Source organism: Urocitellus parryii, chromosome 5 (assembly GCF_045843805.1).
Source record: "Urocitellus parryii isolate mUroPar1 chromosome 5, mUroPar1.hap1, whole genome shotgun sequence".
NCBI classification, from domain to species: domain Eukaryota; kingdom Metazoa; phylum Chordata; class Mammalia; order Rodentia; family Sciuridae; genus Urocitellus; species Urocitellus parryii.
Genome location: NC_135535.1, coordinates 48,953,539 through 48,967,693, shown reverse-complemented (window position 1 = coordinate 48,967,693; position 14,155 = coordinate 48,953,539). Strand labels below are relative to the sequence as shown.

General features: G+C 37.6%; 1 pseudogene; it reads right to left on the bottom strand.

Moving 5' to 3' along the window:
• Positions 1 to 511: 511 nt before the first annotated feature.
• LOC113181220 (adenosine kinase-like) lies at positions 512 to 2,052 on the bottom strand (annotated as a pseudogene).
• Positions 2,053 to 14,155: the final 12,103 nt, after the last annotated feature.

Genomic DNA, 14,155 nt, shown 5'->3' with positions numbered 1-14,155 from the left:
TTTATGCATGTGTAGATGAACACATACACCCCTAAATTAAATATTTTTCTACAAAAAGATACATGTGTTAGGATTAATTTCTTCTACAAAAATATTTTTATTAAGATACATCTACATTCAAAGGAGAAATGTAAAAAAACCAATCCATTTACTAAACACACATGAATTTACAAAGTAATTGAAAATGAAATAAATAAAATTTTTTATGGGAATGTTATATTGCTGTTTCATTGACATTCAAGAAGCACTAAAAAACTATGGAAATAAGCATCACATTTTAAGTTGTGGAGAAGCTAGAGAGTCATCAAGCATTCCTGTACCATTTAAATTAAGAACAAACAGTATTATAATAGAGAAAGATGGCAGATAATTTTCTTCTTCATAAGAGTTTTCAGAAAGCAATCAGGGCAGTATCTTTACTCCTGAGCTTGGGTTTTCTGCTTTACCCTCAGTGGAAATCTGGCTTCTTAGGAAAGATGCTACCTGGCCACTTAGTTACAATGCTTGCTGCTTAGTGGCCTTTATAGAAGCATTCAGTCAGAGGTCTGTCTGAGACCCACAAAGACAAAACTTCCAGTAGATGCATCTCCAGCCCTATTGGTGTCAATCATTTCTTTCCAGTCTTGATTCAAGATAGCGAATGCAGCAACCTCACTTTCTGTCGCCATTAACAATACTATCATCTCTCGGATAAAAATCATGATTCACTGCCTCTCTGAGGTCATATTTCACAGGGTTTATATCTTTCTAGCTCTCGTTAATGTCTTTGGTCCCACAGCCTTGCCCTCTAGCCAAAGTGGCACCTTGTGTTTCATTTCCAAACAGTATGTCAACATAAAGCATGATTTTCATCAATGATTCCTCATAGAACTGGCTAATAAAGGATGCAGACGGATTCAAAGTGAAAATCCTGGTGTTTTCAGAAGCTTGGTCAGTTTTCATATTGAATGAAAAAAAAAACACCTCTTGGTTTGTTCTATCAACATCCAGTTATTTTCCAGATCTAGATGTTTTTCCTTTTAATAACAAATGGCAGCAGGATGATTAACTATATAGGACCTCTTGCCTTCAATGATGCATACAGCACAATTTCCTGTAGGCTTATCATTCTGCTCATGGCAATGAGTATCCATATGGGCTCTAGCAGCTTTTCTCTTCAGGATTCCCCAGATATATCTGTCCCAATGCATCCAAAAATCATTGCTACTGTGCGTGACAGCTCAATCACCCACTGAGCCACTTTAGTTGAATTTTAGATAGAGCCACTGTCATGATATTCAGCTTTGAATTTTTTAATATGTTAATCAAACACTTTCTTGTGCTTCCTTCAGCCAGTATGTGGTCATTTGGTTTCAGAAACTACCTATCAAGAAAATCTTTAGGGCTGGGGTTGTAGCTCAGTGGTAGAGTGCTTTCCTCTTATGCATGAGGTCCTAGGTTCAATCCTCAGCACCATATAAAAATAAATGAATAAAAACAAAAATATAAAAAACAAAATAAAATCTTTAGCAGAGATGCCAAATGATCAAAAGAGAATACTTTGATTTAGTTCTTAAAGTGCCTCTACCTTCAGTTTTTGGGTGTCAGCTCCTCCCTCAAATCTTTAGAATTAAGTATAATTTTTAGAAACACATTCTTTTGGTGGTAGAGAATCATACAAAGATTCTGCCTTTTGTGAGAAGTAGCAATTATCATTACTAAAATAGCTTTCAAAGTTTTGAGTGTGGTATTCTCACAGATTGAGGATTTGATGTTCACTTATAGAAAATGTTTACAATTTTAAAGATTTCCTTGGGTAGTTTCTCAGCCTCCATCTTTCCTAACTAAAGGGTCTTGGTTTTTTTATTCTGTCATCCCTTGGCTCATTGACCTTCCCTGGAGTAGTAGACATTTGTCTGTTTTTGGCTAATCAAACTGCATTCACTTCCAATTGTTAAATGGAGGTCCATCACCTGCCACTTTCACGTCTGTGATCCTAGTGTAGCCCTGGCTGAGGATGTTGTCTGCTTCATGCTTGGCCACACAGAGCCTCACACTCTCCAAAGATTCCATGAACTATTCCCATAACTTCTGGAAGAGACTGGTACGTTTAGGGGGTTATATCTAAACATGAGGGGATGCCCATTCTGAGGCTGTTGCAGGCATCTTTTTCTCAGGGGACACCTTTCTGCAGATGGAACAACTGTAGTTTAAAAGTAGCTTTTCACAACTCTAGGAGAAAGTGGAGTCTGGAACCCTAAAAATATCATTTACGTCCTATAATAATAAGTTCTCAATCTGAGAAGATGGATGCAAATTATTTTATAGAATGTCTGAAGCTCCAAGGATGAAATACATGATGGGAAAACTCAAGAGCATTCGAGGGCTGTGGAGCCAAGTTCCATCACTGGTCCCATACATGAATTATAGTCTCAGGGAACGAAGTTTTCATGGGGCTAAGGGATACACTATTAATTATATAATTAATTAAGCTAATTTTAACACTTTTGTTTAACCAAATCCATAAATGGTTATTGATTTTGTGTTGCAAAGATGAACCTCGTTCAAGTAGAACATAATGGTGTTTTCATGGACTGAAAGACACACTAGTGAATTACAGCAAAATATTCCAATTTCTGTAGCTGATATCGACTCAGGCTTGGTTAGGATATCCCATGATTTTATTTCTTGTAGAGTTGTAACAGAGTGGTATAGTAGAGAAAGAATGAATCCTAGCCCAGCCCCCATCTACCCACAGGCAATTGCTGGGCAATATCTTCATCTTCAAAACAAAAGGGAAATAAATGTCCTTTGAAACTCTCTATTTTTGTTTTTGTTTAACTTTATAAACAATTTTAAAACCTTTTATACTTTGCTAAGAATACTCCACATTTTAATTATCAATTTTATAAATAAATGATTCTCAAAATGGAAGAGAGAGCATATCATAATCAAAAAATGTAGATATTTTTCAAATTCTTATTCTTGCTTCTTCAAACTTCCGTAGGATCCATCAAAGTTGTAGGGAAAAGAAAGATTTATATTTTGAGAGAGCCCCCAATAACCTCAAATATTCACATTTCTACCTCTATTATAATTTTAAATACTATCCTAAATCAATAATTTCTCCCAGTTCAAAAGTTGAGGTTCATTTGAATCTCACATTGAATTAATAAATACATTGTTAAGGCATAAGAATGAGATAGCCAAAGTATTCAGAGGCAGAAGGTTAAGTAGTGTTTTACTGAGTACTTTTTAAATTTTTGATATTTAAGTTGTTTGGCATTTTCCTCTAGAGAAAAGTACCAACAAAACTAATTAATAGTTATTACTAATGATGATGATGATAATAGGCGTTTACTGATAATAAATGATGAGTATATAATTAATAACTAATGATGATAACAGACATATGCCAAGCAACATATGTTGCACTAAATTCACTACATGGATAGTCTCATTTAATCCTCTCAAAAAAGGTTGAGGTAGATGCTAAAGTGTCCAGATGATACAAATGGAGAATCTTAGACATTGATTTAAAAACTTGCCTAGGCAGAGGTGTAGCTCAATGACAGAATGTTTAGCACACATGAGGCCCTGGGCTCAATCCCCAGCACCATAAAAAATAAAATAAAAAATCGCCCTGAGTTGCATACCTGTAAAGTGACTCATTTGGGATTTGAACCCAAGGGTGCCTGATTGCCGGGCAGTGTTTCTTAACTAATATTGCTCTTATAAACCCTCATAACATTAATCTGGTAGCTACTGTTTTCTGTATGGCCGATGTACACTGAGTGACTTATATTCATTAGCTCACGCTACAGCACAATTCCACAAGGAGTTTATCATTTATACCAAGTTGCAATGCAAAGAATTTTGATACATTTGGATTATTTTATGCTTTATGCTTCCTTCATATACTTGCAAATTATGTGCCTTGCTACCTTGTACATACAAATAAATGTCAGCCATCAAAGAAAATGACAAGAGTGCAGTCAATATCGTAGATTGGCCCTCACTATTGAAGGGAGAAGCACATGGGAATGAGTGTATTCCACATACATAAATAAAGAAAACTTTTAAAAGTAAATATTCCCATTGAGGGTTTTTTTTTTTTTATTGTTGTTGTTTTGTTCTGTTTTGTTTTGTTTTTTATCAGAGCCAGGAAAGAAATAGTAGTTTCTGACTCAGAAATAATGAACCTTAAAATAATTTTTCAATTGCTTTAAAAAGATGAGACTTTTTGCTTTAAAAGGACAAGATTCTTCTTAAAGAAATAGTAGGACCACTTTCAAAATAATAATTATAATGTTTATATTATTAGGTTTAAATATTTTATTATCTGCTTTTTTATTTAAAAGTAGTCCTGGAGAATCTTATCGTTTTTATGGACAATTGTTATTTCAACTCTGCTTGACAGAGATTTCTGGCTAGTCTTGGTTGCCAGACCCAATCTTGGCCCCTGAGGATCATGGATTAAAACTCAGTTCTTGGCCCGGAGGAGTTTATCCTTAGACGCCTTTGTTTTGAGACACTTCCCATTAGGGGCAAAGATTTCTCTGTCCATAGTTACCTTGCAAGTCAATTGGCTACATAGCAACTATTTAAACTTAAAAGTCTTTGGAAAGAATTTAACCTTCATTTAGTAGAAGGAGCTAATATACGCTCTGTTTTCCTCTAGCTTTGATATATATCTTCCATATTTAGAATTCCTATTAATGTTTTAGGTTTCATTTTGCCAGAAGGAAAACAGGCCCTGCATTCAAGCAGGTGAAGAACTAGTTATACACTAAGAATTCAAAGGAACTCTTTTCATTATAAAACCTCTGACAAACAGGCCAAGTGAGGGCTGGGTTTTCTAATAGGCACACCAGGATGTGATAGAGATCTTGACATTTATGAAAGACTATTGAACAAAGGGGTATTTAGCAGTAGTGAAATTATTCAACTGATATTCCAATCAATAGTAAGTAAAACATTAGAAAAAAAAGTAAAAGATGTTTCATTTCAGCAGCGTTATGAAATCTGTAAACTTATAAGTCTAAGAATTTGAAATGTGTTGATATCTAAAGGAAAGTAAGCCAGATCTTTTAAAAATATTTAATTGTATCCACACAGCTTTCTGAGGATAAACAGAACTGACATTTTTCCGAGGTCCTTCTGTGTGGCAGTCTATGAAGAGCACAAAAACTTTATTATGGTTTCATGTGTTTGAAAACAGGAAACAAAGACTTAAAGAAGCTAAATTGTCCAAGGTCATACAGTTTTTGAGGGACAAAATGGGAATTCAAACCCAGCTCTGTTTGACTCCAAAGACTATGGTCTTTCCATTATATCACCCTCCATCCTTTTATGGAATGATTTAGTTGCCAACTGGGGATAAAATAAATGGCCTTTTGAAATTCTTTCCATTGCATTGATCCTATTCTCCCTTACTTGATCTTAGTATTGGCCTTAACACTATTTAGCAATTTGTATATACAGAGAGGATGGCTCTGGAAACAATGTATAACTGGATGAGTTTAATGTAAATTTTCAAATTTAAGTTCTCTTTATTCTTACTTGGCCATAAAATCTCAGTGAGAAGGCATCTCAGGGATCACCTATTACAGGCTGTCCAATGTCTAGTTCAGTCTCTTGGTGTCTGTGTGTCTGTGTCCATGTCTCTCTCCTTGTTCTGTTTTATTTAGAACCACCTTTGTTAGGTAGTTCACTGGAGTGTGAACAACATCGACAAGTCCCCACGAATAAGAAGCTTCTTCCTTATTGCTGCTATTCTCTTCTGCATTTCATAGTTTCCAATTCTCTCAGAGCAGGAGAGACACTAGGCTATAAAGGAGAGAAAAAGCCACACCAAAGACACTCTTACATAACTCATTAAGAACCCCCTGGTGCACAGTTGACATCTAAAGTGGTAATTGGGTACATAAAAGTCGATCGTAGTGCTTTGCCCTTAGTCTGTGGTCTTATTAATGAGTTTAAATGCATTTTTTCCATGTGGCAGAAAGACTGTTAAAGATCTAGAAATACTTTTGGACTCTTCTGAGCAGACAAGAAGACAGATGGCCCTAAGAGTAATAGTTGGCAAGAACATGTTGTTAGTAGCTTGATTTGAAGGTGGTTCTGAGAAGAAGCTTCAGTAATTTCAGTGGGTATTTGAGAAGGGATTTATTTGGAAAGGGAGAAAGAAAGTGGCTGTAGAGAGAGCCCAAGAAAGATTAAATTACTGAAGGAACCGAGTGGAAAGACCAGGAAGAATAGAGTGAAGCGCACCTTCCCCAGACAAAAATCTACTCACATAGTATTGACAGAGAAGGTATGCAAAGCACCCATACATGCAGGGTGCTTGATGCCAAAAGCACCCAAACGTTTACTTACTTTGCCTCTATTTAGCTCTGTCTCATTTTGTCTTGTGTGTGGCTATTGAATGAAACTCATTAAGAGCAGGGAAGCATGGCTCAGTCATGCTGGAATGGCCTGCACCTTGCTCAGTGTCTTTTGTACAGAGTAGATATCCAAATATGATTGATGGCAAGCACATTTGGTAGAGGTTCTGTACTTGGCAATTGTGTTTGAAGAATAAATGAGGTTAGTGAGACCAAAGAGGCCAAAGTGTGTCCTGTTCCAAAAAGCAAGCTCCGGGGGAAGAAAACAGAGCCATCCAGAATTGTTTTCATACTCGCCGAAATTCCAAAATAAAATTAGAGGACACCAAAAAATGAAAGCAGATAGCCATTTTCCATCTTTTGTTACAAACCAAACCCTGATTTGAGGAGTTCTTTGCATAACCTGTTTCCCCAGGCCTCACCAACCTGAGGTTTAAAAGGCTATAAAACTGGACTCCATGAGAAATTCAGTTGCCTTTGATTCTTTTCCTAATTATTCTGGGCAAACCAAAAGTCATTTCATTTATACTCATGTCTTGGCTACCATCTACCAAGAGGCCCTTTCCTTCTTTCTTGCTTAGCAGCTAATGGTTGCCAAGAAGCAAACGAGAGGCTCTGAGAAAGTCCTACAGTCATGCACTCCCATTCAAAGAGCACATCCATGTCCTTTATCTTCCTATCTGCACTACAGAAGTGAATGACCTCTCAGCCTGGAGTTCTACCCTATGGCTCACGGCACTCCAGTGTCTTGATGGAAGACCCCGCTGGATTATAAATTCAGAGAGATGTGTATTAGAATCCTGGATCTGCCATTTTTTTTTCAGATGTGTGTCCACAGGTAAGTTACATGTCCCCTCTAAACTTCAGCTTCCTCATCTATAGGATAGAGAAAATAATGACTGTATGTTAGGCCCATTGCCATGATTGGATCAGATACTTAATGCTGAAAGTTTAGTGATTAGGAAGGGCTCAGGAAGTTAATTATTATTATTAATATCTGTTGCCTAGGCTACAAAAAAATGTTTCTTCGTGCTTTCAGTATCTAAAGATATTTTTATGAAAATAGCTCTTGAAAATTTTTATTCACAGTCCTCACTACCAAAAGTATTGAATGGGAAGTGAATGATCACATTCTTCCTGAGGTGACCCTCTCCTCTAACCCTTGAACATCCTCTCTAAATCTCACTGCTTTTAGGAACTAGAGCTCTGAAACTTCAGACAGGGCCAAGCAGAATCTGAGTATGAACACAGCTGAGATCTCTAATGTATAAGGAAGGATTTAGCAGAGGCTAGATGTTAAATGAAATTTTTTGAAAGATGAGGTAAAAGGGGGGAAATAAAAACTAAAACAAATGAGAGAAAGAGAGAGAGAGAGAGAGAGAGAGAGAGAGAGAGAGAGAGAGAGAGAGAGAGAGAATTCAAGTCCCCCAAGAAAGAAGGAAAGCCAAGAATACAACACAGAGAGTTCTTTCTGGAAGTCAAAGGTTATATTTTAATTTATATTTTCCTGCAGGAAATTAATACATATGTGCCAAAAACATGCTTCTATTGAATTCTGAGTAATATTCTCTGAAAAACATTATGGGTTTGGAAAACACTGGCAGAAAAGCTGGGACTTGTTTGACGCCTAGGTTGAAAATGTGCATCGTGATTCACAAGGCACAATTCAATTTTAAATTATCCCCTCTTTTATGCCCTTCAACAAAAGAAAAAAATTAATCTACTTGGTAATGAATGCATAGTCCATTATAGTTATTGTGTTCTTTTGGGGGGAGAAAATGACAGCTTTATTCACTCCGTGTGGTAAACCAAATTGCTTCAAGTAAAGTGCAAATAAGACAAACACTAAAATTGAATTTTTCCTTCCTCTTGTACCTAGAGGCATATGCTATGGCTGGAATGCATAAGTTAAAATGGCAATAATAATAATAATAGTGGAAAACTAAATGCAAATATTAAACTCAGTTAGACAACTGATTCTAAGGGGCAGCAATTTTCATGCTCCATCTGCTTGAAGAAAATTTCTTGTTAATCAGGTCTATACAAAAATGTGGTTGTGGGATTCTATTCTCTGTTGAAGCCATAAAATTTTTTGTACAGTGATGCATCATTTATCTGTTGAGTCTGCTTTATTTGTTATTTTTTAATTTGCAAAGGCACCCCCCCACAGGAAGTTTGCTAACTAAAGCCCCCAGGAAATTGGCCAAATGAATGCAGCTACTAGGTACAATAACAAATACCAATGATGAAATAAATCAACATGAAATATTCAAATTAGAAAATCTGACTTTTAAATTTAGGTGTCATCTGGAGACTATTCCTTATCACTACGCAGAAAAAGCCTAGGGAATATATTCATGGAAGACTTAAATAAAGCCAGCCCACCAGATTTCAATAACTTTCTTAAAATGTCCTTCTCCAAAGGATACTGTACATGTTTAAATAATAGAAAAATTCTCATGGGACTTTCTGTTCCTTGATCTTGAAAATGGTCTATTAAGACTAGTTCTATTTTATTTACATTGCCTGTGTATTAAAAGACTTAAGATCATATGATTGGTGAAATATGCGATGTGTTAGAAAGCAAAAGAGTTAAGTTTTTCATTATTTTCTATTGTTATTTCTATTTATTTTAAATTAGTGATAGAGATTATAGGCTTTGGATTTAGATGGGCTCCATGTCCAGTTGTGCCAGGTACTAGCATTATGACCATGAGCAAGATACTTAGCCTCTACACCTTGCTAACCTGTTCTGTAAGATGAATGCAAGAACTCTTTAATCACTGGCTGTGACAATAAACTCAACTTTAGCAAAGTAACCCAAAGTAAGTAGTGTATAAATGGTAGCTATCAACACTATTATTAAGCAGATTAATTTACGATTATAAATTCAGTTATTTAAGGGAAAAATAGATTGACTTAACTCTGATTATAATCCAATAGATACAAGCCTAAATAGAGTAGTTATTGTTTGTTAAGGAAAAAAAAAAAAACCACACACACACACACAAGCACCTTTGCTAAGAGTAATTCTTTTAGTACATGGCTGTGACTGACATGCACTTAATGCAATTTGTATTATAATAATAAAAGCAATGAAACTGATGCAAGGACAAGAGACCTCAAGCAGAGAGCCTTGCCCAGCTCATTCTAAATAACTTTAAGCCACCACAGATTTGAATGCACCTGCATGCTTATCACAAACTTAGATGAAAGAAAAAGCCAAATAAATGACCACTTTGTGCCCTCTACGTATCAGGCACTCTGCTAAGCAGTTCACATATAGGATAGCCCTATTATATAGGTATTATTCCTATTTTAGAAATGAAATAACTAAGGCTTAGAGACAATAAAAATCTTCACCCAAGTCTCTCCTCTGTAATGGTGGAATGGTGGTTTAATCTGGGTTTATATTCTCTTACATGGGTTTGTTTTGGGAATTCAATCCAGGGATGCTTAACCACTGAGCCACATACCGAGCTCTTTTTATATTTTTATTTAGAGACAGGGTGTCATTGAGTTGCTTAGAGCCTCACTAAGTCACTGAGGATGGTGTTGAACTCATCATTCTCCTGCCTCACTCTCCTGAGCTGCTGGGATTACAGGCATGTACCACCACACACCTGGCTGGGCTTATATTCCTTACTAGGTGATATTTTGCTTTTCTAAACAGACATCAGGGCCTACTCTGAAAGGGATGTCTAGAGGGCGGGAGAGAGTCACTTATATCTAAGTGAGATAACTCCACTCAAAGCAAGAGAGAGGTACAGGAGATACACTCCTTTCAGGGACAACGAGTGTGTCTAGGGGAGACGGGTGTGGGGTGGCAGGGGGATGATTGTGTGTTGCTCTGACTGCCCCCCAATCGACCCAGATGGGAAGTCTCATGTCTAGTGCTTCAGTAAGAGCGATGGAAACCACAGCAGCTATTTGGTTCACAGTTTAGGAAAGGTAGGTGAGAGGTGAGTGGAGGCCAAGGCCCTGGAACCACTCTGTGGGCTTGACTTCCAGCTCTCCACTGGACATACTGACTGACTTTGGATGAGTTACTGTAACTTGTCTACGAGTCCAGGTTTTCATCTGGCAAGTGGGAATAAAATACTACCTTTTCTGATGATAATGGAAATAGTCACTTACCATTGAGAAGGATTCACCAAGTAAATAATCCTACCCAAAGCAAAATTTAATTTTATTTAATCCAATGATTAAATAGTAGATACACAGAAGAAAGCCGTGGCATCTAGTTAGTTCTTGATAAATGTTATCTGGTGCTATTCTAAGATTCATCAGATTTTGGCAGTTAACAATTGGACTTTCCTAACTATTGTTTTGTACCCTTGTATTTCCTTGTAGTGGACATTCCCCACTCAGGGATATCAGCAGAGGAGCCAAAAGCCGTAGGTCCTCAAGGGCCTCCAGGCAAAGAGAGCACTGATTTCTGAATAGGGCTCCTCCTTTTCCCTCCTCCAAAGCAAGATAGCCCTCCTCCCCAGAGGAGAAGGACCAGGACACAGGAGTGACAATGCTGGTGTGCACTGCTCCAAGAGGGGGCAGCATTTTTCTCTTCACCCTCAGCCAGAATCCCCAGGTGGAGAGAAAAGTGGACAGAAAAATCCAGATTATTCTGGAAAATCTAGAAATAGAGTGCTTTGTGCATTCATTCAGATCTGAGAAACAAGCAAGGGCCAGAAGACATGCCTGGGCAAGCCAGGCCATCTTCACAGTGATTTTCCCAGACTCAGTGTGGAACCAGTGATAGTGAAGGGCAGGCAAGACCCAGCCCTGGCTCAGCTTGCAGGAAGCTGTCAACAAGAGCTAGGTCTGAAAGGCCTTAGGTCGGGCTTCAAGGAACACACAGCAACTGGGTTCACTGATGACTAAAGACCCCAAAGTAACCGAATCATGTTACAGTGGGAGGATCAAAGACTAGGTGCCACCTCCTCTTGCCCCCCCCCCCCCCCAACACAGAGAAGGTATGTAATGCTCTGGCAATGTACAAGCTGCCTGAGAAGGAAGGGCACAGTTCTAAATTCACTAAACTTCTAACACCACTCCGAATGGGTACTTAAAGTAGAACTTAAGTGGAGTCATAAATCAAGAGAATTACACTGACTTCTCACTTGAGTGAAATGTTGCCTGAGGCAACTGCAGTTTCAGCATTGATGAGAGATGGTGCCCTGAGCAGGCTGCAGCCCGTTGAGTGAGTACACTGGCAGGGATCAGGGCCGAGGTGTTTCTGCTTATATACCCGGAATTTTGTTGAATGCTAACTATGTGCTGGGGACTGTGCTGAATTCTTAAATGGGATTATCACATCTTATCATCACAAAAACACTGTGGGGTAAATACAATTATTTTCTCTAATGGGAGAAATAATAAATGGGAGAAATTGGGACTAAAACTTAAGTCCAGGTACCATATTATACAGTCTGTGGGGTTAAGAGCTAGGACATCCTGCCCCACTCGGACAGTTATCAAGGGCAGACCTTCTAGCAGACAGCGTTGGCAGGAATAAGAGATCTTGCCAAAGGGGCATGCACAGGAAAGGTGGAATGTGTGGCTTCCTCTGGGGACCAAGATGACTAATTTGCAGGTTGCACTGGGAAGATCCTAAACTATATGGGAGGAATTTGAAAGAGAGCTGGAATGTTTTCTATTTCAGGGGAACCTCAGAAAGACTGGCTGAGGAGGTGGCACCTAGTCTTTGGTCCCCCCACTGTAATGTGTTTCAGTTCCTTTGGGGTCTTTAGTCATCAGTGAACCCAGTTGCTGTGTGTTCCTTGAAGCCCGACCTAAAGGCCTTTCAGACCCAGCTCTCTGACAGCTCTTCTCCTGAAGAGCACCAAATCAGAAAAATAATTAGTTTTCATTACCATTGGGATCTTCTTGTGTCTGGGCTGGTGTGGTTTAGCAAACAGAGACTTGCATCCCCATATATTACAAAGGGTAAATGGATGGTACTTGGAAGGCAATGCTGGATTGTCTTTTGGCATCTCACATCACCTGTTCCAATCTGGTTCTCATTACTTCGTGTTAACCTCACTATTCTCACTGGGTTTTTATATTAGGATATTCTATTGGTCTTTACTATCCTGAAATTCACTAAGGATCTCAACAATGTAGGCTTCCTTCCTCCTGCTTGGCATTCAGGGACTATTTTTTGAGAATCATTAAATCTTTCCTTAGCCATGGAACATATATTCTCATCTAATTCTTGGTAATACATGTGCCATCCATGTTTTTCTCCTTTTTTCTAGAACCCATTAGTTGTGTGTAGAACACTTATGAATTTGCCCTCTAAAGCTCTGTCCTTTTTTTTCTTCTCTCTGCTTTAATTTTTCATCTTGTCACTAAGGTTTATATCACGGAAACCATCCTTGAATTTTTTAATTTCTAGCATTCTCTTAATTTTTTTTAATTTTTAGAAATCATATTTTTAATCTCCAAGAGTTCTTTTTCGTTGCTCTTAATTTCTTTTTCAAATGGTCTGTGTGTGTGTGTGTGTGTGTGTATATGTGTGTTTGCACACGCACGTATATATTAGGGAGTAGGCACAATATTGCTTTAAATCTCTCTGAAAATTCTGATTGGAGGTTTTGGGGGTTTGTTTTTGTTTTTGTTTTACTTCCCTTCTCCTCCTGAGGTATTTTCAGTTCCTCTGAGATCAGTTTCTGCAATGTGTTTATACCAATTTTCTCTTTAAAGATGCTAGTAAATTCTACTAATGACCCTTGGTTTTCCTCTCATATTTAAAACAAATGCCTAAGGCATTCAGAGGGATTTTCTTTATTCTTTGGTTTGAGATCTGTTTCCTGATACATTTCCTCTCCCTCAGGGAAAAGTCTAAGTGGGCTGCAGTCCTGTGTTATCAGGGGGAGCGGTTCACCAGTAGGATTGCTTTAGGATAAATGGGTAAGGAGTAGCAGTTAGGGACTAGTCCACCAAATTCTGGAGGAATATTTTACCTTGAGATTGTCATATACAGAGAGAGAGAGAGAGAGAGAGAGAGAGAGAGAGAGAGAGAGAGAGAGAGAGGAGGGGTATACTAAGTCCTGTCTTAAGCACATGTATAAATTCATGTACTATTCAAAAAATCCTAGAAGTTAGGTACAATTAAATCTCCCTTTATATACACAGAAGTGGAGACACCCAGAGGTTAAATATTTTGCCCAAAGTGACATAGCGAGTAATTGTCAGAAGCAGGCTTTGAACCGAGCATGTTTTTGCTCCATAGTTCATTCTTTTAACCTTTAGGTTATATTGCTAGGCTGATTGCTCTCCAAGAGCAGAGGAGGAAATTTAAGAGTGGTCTTCATATATGGAACTTAACTTCCATATTTACAACACGTTTTCTATTTCAGGGGAACCTCAGAAAGACTGGTTGTAAATGTGTGTTGAGATAACTTCCAAAATAAATATGTTTCTATGGGTATTTTTGCTGTATTGAAAAGGAATTGTGCTAAAAATTCAAGCTGTACTATTGATTTCCATTTATTTATTTCATATATATATATATATAATTAGGAAAGATATACATTATCATGTGAACATAGGATTTAAAAGACATAAATCCAAAACAGATTATTCTGTATGATTTTCACCAGGATTCCAACTAGACATGTAATTGGCTGGAAAAGGGGTATGGTCAAGCTAAAATCAGTTTGAATGTTCTGAGTACTTCAATGAAGCAATTCTTTAGAAGAATCTGATAGTTTGCACTTTGGAATTGAGTGAGTGCTTAAGAAATTGTTCTAAAGTGGTTTATGAGATGCTTATTCTATGTTTAAAAA